Raw genomic sequence first — 13,102 nt, forward strand, 5'->3', positions numbered from 1 at the left:
ACTGGGAAAGTCAGCCTAAACCAACCAAAACCCACCCCAAACTCCAGCTTCCCCCCAAAAAACCCCCAAACCCTTCCAATTCCTGGATGAGAGCATTTTAAATGAAATAGAATTTTATTACTTTTAAGTGCCCATAATAATGTTACTGACTAGAGAATGGGGAAGTAGGATTATACAGATACCACTAAAAATGTTTTCAGAACTAGATTAGAAAGAGCACATTCATTGAATGCAAATGCAGATGCTTAAAAGGCCTTTCCTTGAATAGGAGATTTCCTTTGCTTATGCTATTTATTTGTTTGGCAAATTATCTTTTCATAGACAGGGGTAAAATTCCCATTACAACTGTCTTTATGACAAGGCCATTTCTACATCCCAGGTGTTAATCTGCTTAGAGCATATTTTCTCCCACAGTAGGGATGGGGCTGAACCCCTGATTTCATTGATAGAAGAATTGGAAACTCCTGTATGAGGAAACACTCAGCAAAGCAGTGTGGCACCATGTCTGCAATTCATATTAGTAGAAAGTTGCCTGGTACACTAAGAGGTTAAGTGACTTTCCCAAGGCTACAGAGCCAGGATGTACCAGAGGTGGGGATTAAACTCAGGTTTTTCTGGCTCGGAGGCCAGCTGTCTATGCAGTATGTTGAACTGCCTCTCTGCAATAACGTGGCACAAAATCTTATTTTCCTGGTTCTTGTTTTCCCACTTGCTGGCTTAAGGAGAAAGCTTGATTGTACATTTTCGTTTGTTTATTTATTTATTTGCATTTCAGGGAGGGAGGGAAGAGAAGAGAATTGAACTGATTAAAGTACAAGTTCACTGAGCATCTGACTGGTCTGTTCTAGTGGCAAAGGAGACGGTAAAGAATTAAAAAAATTTCCATCCTCTAGCAGTTAGGAGAAGTTAACCCCATTTCTGTCCTCTGAAAACCCTTAATCAGATGGGGCTGAGGAAACACAAAACCCACTATGGTCTGTATTTTGGAGTTTCCAGAGGAGAACAGTAAAATAAAGAGGAGAACGTCCTATTTTAGTCTCCAGTCCAGGAGTTTTTAACCTTTCTAAGCAGACTGGTGAAACCTCTGAACTCCTCAGAATAAAGTTTGCTTCTTGCATTAATGATGGAAAGAAACACTGCATTTCAGTTAGAGATGAGAACAAATGAATATTTAATTTTCTCTCCCACCAAGTTCATAGACTTCAGGAGATCTATGCATGGACTCATAGCCTTTTAGTTAGGAACCCTCGTTCTTGTCCAATCCTAGCCTTCTTAGATCACTTGCGAGAACTTTCACCGGAGCCCCGAGAAATGTGATCTCTGGAAATGTGGCATATGGAATAATGATCGCAAGTTCTAAGGTAGTAAGCCTTGGGAATCAGGAATATGGAAATGTGGCACATTTTGGTTGTTGGATCAGGGCTCCTAGTTAATCATAAAACCATCATTTTGACTGTCAAATGAGGACAGATGAGAATTTGGACATGAATGATCTAAATTCTAAGAAACTAAGAATCTAGCCAAATCTAGAACCCAGGAATTGTTGATCCTTAAAGTTCTCTAAACTTCAAAATATTAGGATTTTATATAGTTATATATGGGGCAGCTAGGTAGTGCGGTGGATAGAATGCTGGCTCTAGACTTAAGAATACCTGTGTTCAGACAATTACTAGCTATGTGACCATGGGCAAATAATTTAACTCTGCTTGCTTCAGTTTCCTCATCTGTAAAGTGAACTAGAGAAAGAAGTAATAAATCATTAGCATCTTTGTCAAGAAAACCTCAAGAGGGGTCATGAAGAGTCAGAAACGACTGAACAACAGAAGTAGTTATATGTAAAATGCAGATAACATACAAATACTATATCTTATTCATCTTTATTGTTCCTTCAGTATCGAATACCACCTTGTCTGTTGTAAGCATTTTAGAACTTTTTTTCTCAATTTAATTGTATTAGGATTTGTGGAATAAGTGAAATAATGCCATATCTATAGAGATAAGCATCCTATATGTTTGTTTCAGATAGGGTAAATTATATGACACAGCAGATAAAATCTGGATCTGGAGTCAAGTCAGTAAATTCAAATCTAGTTTCAGACATTTACTAGTTGTGTGACTATGGACTAGTCATTTAACCCATCTGCTTCAGTTTCCTCAACTATAGAAAAAATTCATAATAATAGCACTTACCTCACAGGTTGTGAGGATCAAAAGAAAGAATATTTATAAAATGCTTAATACAGGACTTGGCATATAGCAGGCACTTAAAAATGCTTCCCTCTTTTCTTCCTTCTAAGATGTTGCTGGTCCATTCTTTGTAATTTCAGATTCTTTCTGAGGAAAGATTTGAATGGGGGTTTGAGGGAAGGAAGACCTAATAAAAATATTTGTTCAATATTTTAATGTTTGCAAAATACTTTTAAGTAGGCACTATAGATTTTAATTATACTCACTTTGCTGATTAAGAATTTAAGATTCAGTTAATTAATTGCTTATGGTAATGTCAGAGGTAGGATTTGAACCCAGTTCTTCTTTATAGGTCTTTTTTGAACCCAAGTCTTCTCCTTCTTTTATAAAGGAGACCTTTATAACCTGATAATTTTATCTGTTGCTTTTGCTTTTTCCAAACATTCTTAAAGATAGAATTATCAAGCTCAGTCTGCCCTCTAGTGAATTATTGTGTTAGTGGTCCTAGCTAAACATGTCAGGGGTTTTCCTTTAGTGTTAGCTACTAGGGAGTTGGGCAGTATGGTACTATTGTCAAAGAATCTCATTGGCAACTGTAAAAAAATATTATTATTTAAATTTCAAAGTTTAAATTCCTTTTGAGAAGAATTTTAGGTAAAGAAGATGCTACCTCTCTGAACCCAGAAACTGAACTGTTGGAGAAGCCACCATGAAGATGCTTCCCAGACCACAGTTGCACAAAATTGAACTTTGGGTGTGGTTGATTGAACATTTATTTGTATATATACTTTCATGCCAAAGGGGACTGCCCCCTAACTGGCTTTTTGTCAATGTGTTCAGCAATTATTGGGTTTGTTTGTTTTTTTCTCTTATCATCAAATTATTGTAATCTTTAAATTGATTGTTTTCATGATCCATTGGAAAAAAATTTAATTTTTTTTTGCAAACGATCAAATGGGGGAATGTAAAAAATAGACTTGAATACAGGACTACAATCCCCACAAGCCTTTGCTCCACTTCCCCAAAATGCTTTGTAATCTCACGGGAATTCTGAGGTGGGCCGAGATCGAGGAAGGATTTAAGCTGGTGGCAAAGGTTTTTGGGGATTGTAGTCCTGTATTTGAGTCTATTTTTTACACAACATGCAGAGTATTGTCAGAAAAAATAACTTCATAAATAGGAAAAGGTATAAAGTTTAATTTTCATGTCTGGGACATTTAAGTAAATAACTACTTTGGGTTCAGTGATATGTATGTTCAAGGTGTAAATCTTGTCTTAGTTATCTACAAAAATGGATCCAAATTCATCATTTCAATTCAGCCATGTCTAGATAATCCACTGATCTAACTTTTTTGGTTTGAATTAGTTATTGCACTGTGGATTGAATAATTGTAATTTGTCATTTTTCATAACTTTCAAAGATCAAATCATTGCTCAATGCTCAACTAGGGTTCCCCAAAAATAAAAATTTAAGCAATACCAGGTGGTAACTGAGCAGCTAAGTAAGAATGCTTTTCTCATTGCTGAACTCTTTCTCAATCAATCTGGCATATGGTTTAGATAACTGTTGTTGTTCAGTTGTGTCGAACTCTTCATGACTCCATAGACCATATCATGCCCAAACTGGCCATGTGGCCAGTTTCTTGGCAAGGACACTGACTTGCCATTTCCTTCTCCAGTGGATTAAGGCAGAGGTTAAATGACTCATCCATTGTCACATAGCTAGTAATTGTCTGAGGCTAGATTTGATCTCAGGTTTTTCTGGATCCATGCCCAGTGCTTTCTCCATGGTGCCACCTAGCTGTCTCATGATTTGGATGATTGTTGGTTGTCTCTCGAACCGAGGATGACGATTGTCTTTGTGCGTTTTTGTGCACAAAGACACCTGTGCATGAAGATTTAAGTGGAAAAGTCGATGCACAGAGACAGTCCCACTCTCTCAGCATTGGAAGCCTGGGTCCAGTGTCACGAAAAGTCGTTACACCTGGAGACTTCCTCAGCTGCATTGGATGGCCGTGTTGTCTTTTGTGCTCCAACACGCCCTAAGCACTCCACAGTGCCTTGCTGCGTCGCCATCTCAGCCGTTGAACCTTCTTGTTGGTTTCTTCCACCTGTTCCTCTGAAGCAGTCTTCACATGCTGGGTGAGCAAAGCCCTGGTTCACCAGGGGTCAACGTCGACCCGATGGCTACCCTCACAAGGTTTAGCCGGCCTGTCGAAGCCGTTGCCCGGGGTGTGGCCGCTGCTGCATGCTAGCAGCTACTGGGAGCCACAAGTGAGAGCTGGGTGTGAGGTGAGGGCCAGAGGCTGGAGAGCTGCCCTAGAAGGGCATGACAAGCCCTCCATACCAGAGATACTACCCCTCCCTGAGCTCCCCATACACCCCGATTTGGATGATAGTATAATCCAAATACTGTTATCCAGGATTATCGATTTAGAGTCAGAAGAGGGGGAAGAGAGAAGGAAGGAAACAAGCATTTGTATGTTACCTACTCAGTGGCCAGGCACTGTGCTAACTACTTTTTACAAATATTCTCTCATTTGATCCTCAAAGCAACCCTGTGAGGTAGGTGCTACTATTTTATACTTTAGAAAATGGAGTCAGATAGAGATTAAGTTAAGTGGCTTGCTCAGAGTTATACAGCTGCCTTATAGCATAAGGTGGAACATAAAGATGGAAACTATACCTCACGAAAATACCTATTTAGCAAGCTGTAGTATTACATGAGGATTTAAGTCTCCCTCTTGTTTTCTCAAGTGTGAATGCTATATCCTGAATCAAGATTTTTGATTGTTTCCCTCATCATCAGCATGTCCTTATCTTAGGTTGCATGGCTAAAAGCATCATCACCGATAATCAAATTAATTGCCTTTTATGTAATTATGTCCGGTGGCAATTAATTATACAAGTCTAACAGATGGTACATAAAATATGTGAATGGAAGTCACCAGATTGGGGTTGCATTCCATTGTAGCTATTTCTATACTAATGAAGGCAAGATCTATAAGAGGCAAATATTTCTGAGTTGTCCTGTATTGTTAGGGTTCTCGGTTTGCTCCATATCTATAACAGCCAATTAAGAAGATGGAATGGTACCTGACTCACAGACTGCCAATCTAGCTAGTATGTCTGTTAACTTTTCACGGCATTGACTCTCATTAATCTGGAGGCCTTGGTCTCAAAAACGTCCCCTTTTTGGTTGATCATAGACGATAACAAAGGTGAAGGAAATGAAGTCCAGTGGAAAATTGTCCTATTTCTGCCCAGAAAAGCCAGATGTTTTATTTCTTGTCTCACAGATTCAGACTTCAGTAACTCTTCACATCTTGTGTGGAAATCATTGTCTATTCCCACGCTTTTGTTGTGCCAATCATTTCAGTCTTGACTAACTCTTTGCAACTTTCTTGGCAAAGATACTAGAGTGGTTTGCCATTTCATTATCCAGCTAATTTTATAGATGAGGAAATTAAGGCAAATGGAAAATGAGACTTGCTTAGGGTCACACAGGTAGAAAGTATCTGAGGCAAGATTTGAACTCAGGACAAATAAATGACGTGCCCAGGGTCACACAGTTAGTGAGTGTTTGAGGTCTAATTTGAACTCAGGTCTTTCTGACTCTGGTATTCTTTTGACATCTCAACTTTCCCCATCATGATTTCCATATACTGAATGTTGAAATAAGAAATTGAATGGGAATTTTGGGGGAGTTTTGCAGAAGCTGCAGATGACACATAAAGACCAGAAGAAGTTTAGGAACTCAAAAATGCATAAAATATATGTATAGTTTTGTATGACATCAACATATCAGTTAATACCATAAGTACATACAAGTTCTTTTTAAAAATTAAAATATGCAACAAAGTTAAAGTTATGTTCCAGAGATGTACCATGGACTAATGATGAGTACCAATAGGGAATTACAAAGGTTATTACATTTTTTTTTAAACTCTTACCTTCTGTCTTAGAATCAATACTGGGTATTGGTTCCAAGGAAGAAGAGTGGTAAGGGCTAGGCAATGGGTGTTAAGTGACTTGCCCAGGGTCACACAGTTGGGAAGTGTCTGAGACCAGATTTGAACCTAGGATCTCCTCTGTCTAGGTCTGGCTCTCAATCCACTGAGCCACCTATCTGCCCCTAAAAGTTTGTTTTTTTTTTTAATGGCTTTTGTGATACCTGCAGTATGTTCTGTATTAGCCTCAAATTTGTTTCATTAACATTTTTCCTATTTATTTCCCATTTTAAAATTTGTTTTTCATATAATATTTTATTTAACATTTAACCACATGTAGCCTATAACCAAATACTTAACCCATAGTTTACAATAAGGTACTATAAACACTTTATGAAAGAAAAAGATCAGATTTCTTCTCTGTTATGAAGGAAGGGCCAGAAAATTGTACTTGAATTTGACAGATGGTGGGGTTCTGTGCCCTGACCCCTAGGATGTGGAAAGGATACGTAGGCAAAGGAATATATAAGGGCATAAGAGAACTATAAACAAAGTACTACGTGTGGCAGGGGAGGCGTTATTGGTTATATGTTATTTCCCAGGTGGGTTATTGACTAGGGTGCCATTTGATTTGGATTGGGGAATAGGTTAACTGGGCAGGACATTGAGTGTGTCACATTTGCAAATACAAACACTTGCAAAGGCATAGAGGTGGGAAATGGTGATGGGCAGATAGTGAGTGAAATAGTATCATTTAGTTAGTAAGGAAGAGCATAATATGAGAAAGTTAGTAGAGTACCAGATTGTGGAGCAGCTTGAAGGTTAGACAAAGGAATCTGACAGAAGGGAAAAGACAAAGGAATAACTTGTCTTGACCTATCCATAAGACTGGCAGTTTTATTAAGGAGAGATTGAAAAGGGAAGAGAGTGAAAGTAGGGTGATCTGTTAGAAACTTCTTATAATAGATTAGGCAGATGATAATGAGGGCTCATGTTTGGGTGATGGCAGTGAGACTCTAAAGAAAAAGAGGTGACAAATTTCAGAGATAAAATAGAACTTGGTATTTAACTAAAAGTAATGAGGAGAAGGAAAGAATCAAAATGGATTCCATGACCTTGAAAATGGAAAACTAGACAAGTGATGATCAGCTCCTTCTGAAATGATAAAGTCAGAAGGAGGAACATAGGAAAGAGAGTAAGTTTAGTTTTAGACATTTTTAGTTTGAGGTGGCAGCGGCACATTTAATTGATGCCTTAATGCCCTAGAAGGGGCTAGAGTTGTGGATTTGAGGTTCAGGACAGATGTAGGACTAGAGATCTGAGAATCATCCACAGAGATAATTAAGTGCCTGGGGAGAAACACACACATGCACACACATATGTACACACATGTACATGCACATGCATACACAGAGAGAGAGAGACAGAGAGAGAATATTAAAGATAGAACCTTGAAGAGAGGACAGCCAGTGAAAAAGAAGAGTAGTTACAGAAGGAGGAGAATCAGGAAAATGTGGTGTCTCAACTGAAAGGAAGATCTCCAGGAGGAGAGTAAGATAATTGATGTCAAATGCCACAGAGGACAAATATTATGAGAACTGAAAAAGAGCCATTGAGTTTAGTGTTTGATAGATTAAGCTTCTATTGAAATTTGAGAGAGTAGTTTCCATTAAGCAATGGGAATAATTTGGACATTATTGTTAGGGATTAAAGAGGGACTAAACAGCGAAGAAGTGGCAGTATCAGGAGTAGACTACTTTTTCAAGAAAGTGTGCCTGGGTGAGGGATGAGAGAGATGGGTAGCTTGGCTGTAATGGAAATAATTTTGGTTTTGACATTAGAAAGATCTCATTTATGTATGTGTAAGGTCATTTGCAAATAATAAATAAATTGGGGAAATTATACTGTGCCTCAGTTTTGCCACAACCCTATGGTGGACCAAGAAGATACAGGGACTCAAGGACTAAGCATGTAGAAAAAGAAAGATGTGTCAGCAGGTGCCAAAAATCCTGTGAAGTATGTAGAAATACAAATCAATTTGTTGGCTTTACTTTGTCCCTCTTTCACAGGAACCTGTCAGGTTTCCAATTCTCTCTCAATCTTCTTCAGGTTATTGTGGATTATAGGATCATAGATAACAGCTAGAAGTGGCTGGCCTAAGAGACCTTCGTTTAGTTCAACTACCTCATTTTTACAGATTAGGAAACTGAGAGCTCAGGAAGTTAAATAACTTGTTCAAGGTTACACAGGTTAGTATCAGAGACACTTTGAAATGAGAAATCTTTGATTCCAATGAATGATCTTTTAACTATAAAAAGCAATTTGTTCATGTTTTTTACCAGATTTTACCATTTTTTTTTGGCCAGAGATGTATTTTAAAAAAAAAAATCAGACGAGTTAAAACCCTGTGGGCAAACTTCCCTTAATACAGATGAGCAATCTGGCTGTAACTCATAATTAAAGTATTTTTGGGGATTCTAAGGAGTTATCTGCCCATGTTCGTGTAGTTAGTCTGCATTAGACTGGGCAAGGCTGACTATCCATTGGCCACACTATAGTGTTTTTATTTCACCCATATTAAAAATGCATACAAATTGGGCCAGAGTTGTGATGGGGGTGAAGTAGGAAGTGCTTATACATTTTGCATTACTTCCATTTGATATGCACCTTAGGGATGGTCCTGGATCTTATCTACCTAACCTTTTATTGATTGAAACACACAGGCTGAGATGTCTCCTGTTGAAGAAAAATTGCTTTGAGGAGGAGGTCATACTCAAATTCTCTTAATAGTGGCTACATTTGGCAATGGATTAAGCCTGTAATTCAGGAAACTCATGTTTGCTACTTAGTAGTGGTATGTCCGTTGAAAGTTAGCAAAATTTGTTAGTCATGCCCAACTCTTCATGACTCCACTTGGGATTTTCTTGGCAAAGATACTGGAGTGGTTTGCCATTTCCTTCTCATTTTACATATGAGGAAACTGAGGCAAACAGGGTTAAGTAACTTGCCCAGGGCCACATAGCTAGTAGGTGTCAGGAAGATTTGGACTCAGAAAGTCTTACGGACTCCAAGCCTGGTCCTCTGTCCACAATGGTGCCACCTAACTGCCCAGCAAGAATTTATTAAATGCTTATTATGTTCCAGGCACTGTGGTTTCTTGGGAAAAGTCATTTTACTGTTTTGGGGGCAGTAATCATCCCCTGGATGACAAAGTTTGGATTATACCATTCCTACAATGTAAGTTCCTTTCCAGGAGAGATTGTTTCATCCATTATTTATCTCTAGCTAGCACAGTGCCTAGAAAAATTTTGGCACTTCTAAAGTACTGCATAAATACTTGTTAATTAGGGCAGTTAGGTGGCATAGTGGTTAGAGAGTCAGGCCTAGAGATGGGAGGTCTCGAGTTCAGGTGTGAGACCCTGGGCAAGTCGCTTTATCCCAGTTGCCTAGATCTTATCATTATCACTCATCTGCCTTGGATACTCGGTATCCATTCGAAGACAGAAGGACTGACCTACTTCTAGTGCTACCACTTTATTTTTCTTACTTGCCAACATCATTTCACTTTTACACCAGTTAGATGTAAGCATAAAATCCCATTTCAGTGAGCTTGGAGAATGATGATACCCTTCATTTTGCCAATTGCAGAAACTTTGTATATGTCATTTTGTGTTTCTGAGTTTTTCTCATGCAAAAAAATTGAAGAGTTATTATCAAATCACCCTTCTATATGAAAAATGTCAGTTTCAGCCCCAGGCAAGAATGATGACTCCTTGCAGTGATTGCCATAATAGAGCAGATAGACTGCTCGTCTACCCTGGGGGGAAAGCAAAGCTGGTAGTTTGATTCCTGAAAGTTAATTCTGTTCCAAAGAGAACAGGAAGAATTTCCTGGGATTATCCTCTATCTGTTGCATCCACAGCTAGCTACTGTCTGCTGCCAGCCAGAACCGCAGCAGAATCCCCATCCTCTAGATGGGGATAGAGGAATGCAGGAAAAACCAAAAATTAACCCCCCGCCCTTCCCCCCCCCCCAAACCAACTTTCTTGTGAATCCCATTTTCAAGGTATGAGAGTAGCTAGCTGTGTTATCTTCAGGCTCAAACTATGTATTTCACATTTTCAAGTATAGTTGGGAAATGCTGGCTGGAGGCACAGAACTGCTTCTAAGACCTTTCATTTTCTTCAACTCAAAAACTGTATCTGGCTAGAATCAAAGTTAGCTTAGAATCAAAGCTATCCAATGCATTTATATTCTCAGATGGTGTATCCTCCCTGGCAGAAGCCCAGCTTATTTGCCTTTAGGCAATCAAACTTCTAGTCAGTTCAATTTTGCTAGGTTGCATATTGCTCTAATCTGTCTATTTTAAGCAACATTAACTTAAAAACAGGCTTCTTTAGTGCAAAAGCAGCCTCTAAGATGATAGACTTGTCCTATTGCTTTTGACAGTCTGTGATTATTTCAGGTTAGATACTATATAAATCAAATACTTTAAGATAAGAGAATAAGAGTTAGGGGTGGAGTAGGCAACAGTGTAGTTCCTATATAAAATAAAAGGTTTTTAAGTAAGAGAATGAGAGTTGGGGATGGGGAAGACAATAAGAATCCATTAAAAAAAAGCCCAAATGATCAAAGTATCACCTTATACCCATCAGACTAGCTAAAATGATAAAACTGCAAAGTGACGAATGCTGGAGGGAATGTGGAAAAGTGGGGACACTAATGCACTGTTGGTGGAGCCATGAATTGATCAAACCATTTTGGAGAGCAATTTGGAATTACACCCAGAGAGTTATAAAATTGCTTTAAACTTTATAAACTTAAGCTGGGTCTGTTTCCCAAGGAGATCAGGGAAAGAGAAAAAGAAGTTGTATGTTCTAATATATTCCTAGCAGCTCTCTTTGTGGTGGCAAAGAACTGGAAACTGAGGGAATCTCTATCAGTTGGAGAATGATTGAATAAATGGTGGCCTAGGGTTATGTTGGAGTACTACTATGCCATAAGAAAGGATGAAGAGACTGATTTTTTAAAAATTTGGAAAGAAACATGCAAGATAATGAACAGCGAAATTTTAACCAGAGGAGAACATTATACACAGCTACAGAATTAATCCTAAGAGGGTGGTGAGGGGCTGGGACACCAGAGGATGGGATTTATTTATTATGCAGAATAAAAAAAAGGAAGCTAAAGAGATAGTAGATTTGTGGTTTCCTTTATGTCCTATCTTCTTTTTCTTTGTATTTGGAAATGATTGTTTTGTTTGGTTTTGTAAAATTTGGAGTAAACAAATTTTAAAAATAATCACAGGATACTCTTAGTTCTTAAAACTTGTATTCATAGATTATTAGAAAGGTTCTTAAACATCATCTAGCCAAACAATAGATCAATTTAAAAATATTTATTATGTGACTGCTATATGCCAAACACCAAGCTAAGTGCTGGGGATATTGTTGGTTGTCATTCCTTTCAAAGAGGACATCACAGGAAAAGTTTGGACTTGCATACAAGTTGGATTTACGTGAAGCAGAATTGCACAAAGTCTTCAGCCTCATTCTCTCTTTCAGAGTCATTAAAGTGCAATGGCAAGGCAAAAGTCAGGTTGGCTTGTGAATGGTCATGGTATATTCCATGGCAGACAAGCTCCAAGCTCTCTACAGTGTCTGCTTCAGCCACCTTCAAGGCCTGTGAAACAAGTTATTCTCTCTCACCCACCCATTCTACCCCATAACTCACCAACATGTTTTAGCCCATCAGTTATCTTAACCTGGTTTAGCCCATGTGCTGAATCAATTTACTTGGATATGATTTCTGTTCATATTTCAACTTCTTGGAGCCACAGGTGAAAGTTGGTTGAAAAGTGGGCACCAAAGGTGGATGATTAGACCGGAAAAGGGTTGGGCAAACCCTAACACAGATAAAGAGAGGGAAGTTAGACAAATACAAAGATCCATATCAAAAGGAAGCCCAAGGCTGACCTGATATGGAAGAGAAAGAAGTCTACTGCAGAGATGAAAATAATATCCAAAGGCAAAAAAGACATGAGAAGGAGATGTTATCATAACTCCCGTGTTGCAAAGAAAAAAGAAAGTAAATGAGAAAGAATTGCAAAACTCTTTGAAAGAATCAGTGGTGAAGAAAAATGATGGGTGACATCTGACAGGGCTCAAGGTATGTGCTTCTCCAAAATATGGTCCTGGAACATGATATTTACAGACATTGCAGTGCTTCTGAATATGATATTTGGCAGAATTTTGTGCAGTGTGCTTGCTCATGTAGGATGTTACCTGCAAAGCAGCAACAACCTGGGGAGAAATCTTGAGAAAACAACAGTGAGTGTGAGTTTGGCATAGGAGTGTGCTGGCAAATGGTGAACAACAAGCTCTTAGGGAGAAATGTACACAGGTCACACTTTTAAGTTGAATATGCATTATTACCATTTTTCTCCATCACTTTTTAAAGTCTAGATTAGCATTGGTGAAGGTTTTCAAGTTTGTGTGCCCAAACTACCTGTGAGCCCCCCTCATTACCGCAGAGAGTGGAGGGAGGAAATGCTCAGTTTGGATGGCTGGACAGAGGGGTGGGGCATGCAAAAATATTCTCTGGTACTGGTAAGAGGGGGAATGGAGCAGTTCCCCACTTCCCTCATGCCAGCTGGGCATGTGTCCCAATACTTCGCCAACAAGCCAATAAATCAAGCCCTGATTTGTAGGTTACTGATTTCCAAGGTATAAATGCTCACATGGAAATTCTAATGATCAGCACTCTTGGGAGTCCATCTGTTCAAGCTCCAGCTTGGTAGATAAGCTCCACAGTAGCATCCCCAGCTTCAATCCTTGCCCATTCCTAGAAAATTGGGGAAAAACTTCTTAGCCATCTGACACATGGGCCATCTCAATCACATAGAATTGTACTAACTGTTTACCACAACAGGCTAATCTGTAGTGCAGATTTTGATATCTGAAGCA

The sequence above is a fragment of the Monodelphis domestica genome, chromosome 4 (genome assembly GCF_027887165.1).
Source record: "Monodelphis domestica isolate mMonDom1 chromosome 4, mMonDom1.pri, whole genome shotgun sequence".
NCBI lineage: Eukaryota > Metazoa > Chordata > Mammalia > Didelphimorphia > Didelphidae > Monodelphis > Monodelphis domestica.